Source organism: Otolemur garnettii, unplaced genomic scaffold (genome assembly GCF_000181295.1).
Source record: "Otolemur garnettii isolate 467f Iridium unplaced genomic scaffold, OtoGar3 scaffold00025, whole genome shotgun sequence".
NCBI lineage: Eukaryota > Metazoa > Chordata > Mammalia > Primates > Galagidae > Otolemur > Otolemur garnettii.
Window position 1 is genome coordinate 21,532,810 of NW_003852420.1, and position 3,993 is coordinate 21,536,802.

Here is a 3,993-nt window from a genome sequence, read left to right on the forward strand (position 1 = left end):
GCTGTGAGCATGATGCCATGGCACTCTACCCAGGGAGATAGCTTGAGGCTCCGTCTCAAAGAAAAAAAAAAAAAACATTAAACTGTAAAAAAAAAAAAGATTTGTGAATGTAGGTAATGTATCTCCCCCATAAATGAATAAAAAACCTAACTAGATGTAGTTATCCCTATAGTTGGTATAACTTAATATTTAAATGTCTGGATATAGCTATGTGGGTATAAATCCTGGTTCTACCACTGTGTGACTCTGGGTGACTTACTCTTTCAGTGCTTCAATTTCCTCATCTTCAAAAAACAGTAGTGAAGTAAGAAAAAATAAATAATTATAGGGTTATAAAAACTAAATGAGGCCAGTGCTGTGACTCATGCCTGTAATCCCAGCACTTGGGAGGCCAAGGTGGGTGGATTGCCTGATTCACAGGTTCAAGACCAGCCTGAACCACAGTGAGACCTCGTCTCTAAAAACAGCTGTGCGTTGTGGAGTGCCTGTAGCCCCACCTACTCAGCAGGCTGAGGCAAGGGAATTGCTTAAGCCCACGAGTTTGAGGTTGCTATGAGCTATGACACCACAGTACTCTACTGAGGGTATCAAAGTGAGGCTGTCTCAAAATAAATAAATAAAGCAAAAAGGAAACTAAATCAGTTAATGCATGTACAAAGTCCATATATATATGCATATATATGTAAAGTATGTTTTGGAAAGTCTGGAAATTACAGAAAAACAGACAAAACCAGAAATCACCCAATGTCAGTAACTGGATGGATGGTGACTAATCCCAATGGTGCTTTCATACAAGTTAGAAAAGCTAGTCCTTCCTCAAGATACTTGATGGTCATCAGCCCAAAATTTTTCTTTTTTTTGAGACAGAGTCTCAAGCTATTGCCCTGGGTAGAGGGCCGTGGCATCACAGCAACCTCAAACTCCTGGGCTTAAGCCATTCCCTTGCCTCAGCCTCCCAAGTAGCTGGGAGTACAGATGCTCAACACAATGCCCGGCTATTGTAGTTGTCATTGTTTGGCAGGCCGGGGCCAGATTCGAACCCGCCAGTTCTGGTGTATGTGGCTGGTGCCTTAGCCACTTGAGGTACAGGTGCCACCCCAGAATTTTTCTTAACAGGTGTGCCCCCTGTTTAGGTGCCCCATCTAACATTTGGACATCAGGTATAAACAAAAGTCTTAAGCAAAACAGGACAGTTGGTCACGTTGAGTATAGATGACAATATAGCATGTTTTTAATTTGAGGCTGTAACTAATCATGATGAGATGAACAAATTTATACATAAACTTTTGTTCTATATAGAATTTGGGCTAGATTCTAGCATCTAGCAGACACACAGAGGGTGGGAGGAGGAAGTGGGAAGGGAATGGGGAGGGGAAGAGAGAGGGAAAGGGAGGAAATGAATTTGCTAAATTATTGTCCAAAAGAATTATATGAGTAGTGGCTGTTTCAATTTATGTTATGAAAAAATGACATCTCATTTAATAACTTACATCTCTAGAATTTTTGTTTTTTTTTTGAGACAGGAGCCTCAAGCTGTCCCCCTGGGTAGAGTGCTGTGGCATCTCAGCTCACAGCAACCTCCAACTCCAGGGCTTAAGCGAGTCTCCTGCCTCTGCCTCCCAAGTAGCTGGGACCATAGGTGCCCACCACAATGCCTGGCTGTTTTTTGGTGGCAGCCGTCATTGTTGTTTGGTGGGCCTGGGCTGGATTCGAACCCGTCACCTTGGGTGTACATGGCTGGCGCCTTAGCCACTTGAGCCACAGGCGCCGAGCCTACATCTCTAGAATTATAAGTGGGGATATTTTTCATATACGGGTTCATTTATTTTAGCTATTTATTGGGATCTTGGTGATTTTTCTGATAAAATTGTATAAATTCTTTATAAAGATATTTACTACTTATTGTGATTTTTTTCTTGCAATTACCTTTTTCAGTTTTACTTTCAATTTTTGTTATTATCTTTTTTTTTTACATGTGATTTCTAATCTTCATGCAGGAAAATTTGATATTTTGTTTTTCAATTTATTCTATCAGAGCAAATCTTAAAAATTCCTCTTCCACAAAGATCTAATATTCATGTCTTTTTCTTCTGTTCCTTCGGATTTTTTTTAAACATCAGTGTATCTCTTTAACCTATCTGGAATTAGTTTGATGATATGTGTTTTTTTAGCAAACTAGTATATTCTAATACCATTTGTTAGGTATTTCTTTCCTTTCTTATTCATTCCTCATATGATCTGTTTCTCTATCTTCCACTGGTGATTCTTTAAACTCTACCTTTTTTTTTTTAACCTTTATAATGAGTCCAAGCGATAAATTTAATTTGAGGCCATAACTAATCATGTTAAGATGAACAAATTCGTACATAAACTTTTGTTCTGTATAGAATTTGGGCTAGATTCCAGCATCTAGCAGCAGTGGAAGAGCTGTAAATGCCTTCAAGAATAATGTAACTGTGGAAAAAGCCTGGGAGGACATTTAGTTCACTGTGGAGGTGAGAGGTGATCAAAATAGGGTCATTCATGGTTCTTACATCAGGCTAAGACCATGGAAAACCTCACCCAATGGTAAAGATATAAATAGAGATAAGGAAATAAATAAAAGTACTACAAGCACAGCATGCTGTTCCTAAGTCAAGGAAAACAATAACAGACCCACTGCAGTTAACCCAGTGTTTTCTGCTATTAAGAGAGGCACGCTAGATGTTAATTAGATATACTGGAAAATTTAGCCAGGTATTGAAATCATCTCTTCCAAAAGGGTATTTGTTGGAGACTCAATAACAAAAGAGTAATGGAGTGTGTGCCGCTCCCTGCTTTCCAAGAAGATGGAGGAAGTTGCACGGCCATTGAGACACCTAGTGGTGAGGATCTTTACTGCACCGATAGAAGTGCTGACCAACTTCATTTCTCAAGCCCTGGGGGACATTTGAAGATGTAAATTTAGTCAATCAGTTAATATTCATTAGGGAGAAGCAATGTGGTTCATCCAGCATATTAATCTCCATCCCCTACCCTCATAAAAACTCAAGCCAGGTTATTACAATTTTCATTTGTTGTAATTACGGTGTTTGAAGTGAAATGTGAATTCACTCAGATTTGTAAAGGTAAAGGTTGTTCTACATACAATTCAGGCATAATAGTTTACCACAGATTTGAACTACAGAGTTGTATTCAATAACTGAAATTAGTCATTTATGTTTGGGGCATTCTTCAATGGTTCAGAAAAGGAAAGATTAATGGATTCATTCATTCAAATATATATTGAATATCACAGCACTGGCCTCTAAGGTTTTGGTTAAAAGAGAACCCCAGGCTGGACAACATAGTGAGACCCCAACTCTACAAAAAATTTAAAAAATTTAGCTGAAAAAATAGAGGAAAAAAAAATATCAGCTGGGCATGGTGGCCAATGCCTATAGTCCCAGTTACTCTAGAGGCTGAGATGGGAGGATCGCTTGAGGCTGGAGTTTGAGGCTGCAGTGAGCTATGATCATGCTACTCCACTCTAGCCTCAGTGACACAGTGCGACCTTGTCACAGAAAAAAAAAATGAAAAAGAGAATCTCAATCATTGTCCTCATGATCTTACAGTCTAAAATGTACAATTTAGCAAGTCTCTACCATAAAATGAGATGAGTTTTACAAGAATCAAAATACAAGATGCTAATCAAATAGAGCAAGTCATTCTGGGGTGTCACAGAAGGCCTCCAGGGAAGTCAAGTCCTGAAAGATGGATAACAACTAAACAAAAAGGGGAGAGATAGTGACCAGGGATATTTTCAGGTGAGATCATGGATACATTAAAAAAACTAAAAATCAATGGGACCAGAGCAAAGAATGCAGGAGAGCTGGAGAGGAATGTGATGGCCAGGGAATGGAAGAACTTCGTAAGAGTTAAGGAGGCTAGGCAGCGCCTGTGGCTCAGTGAGTAGGGCGCCGGCCCCATATACCGAGGGTGGCGGGTTCAAACCCAGCCCCAACAAAAAAAAAA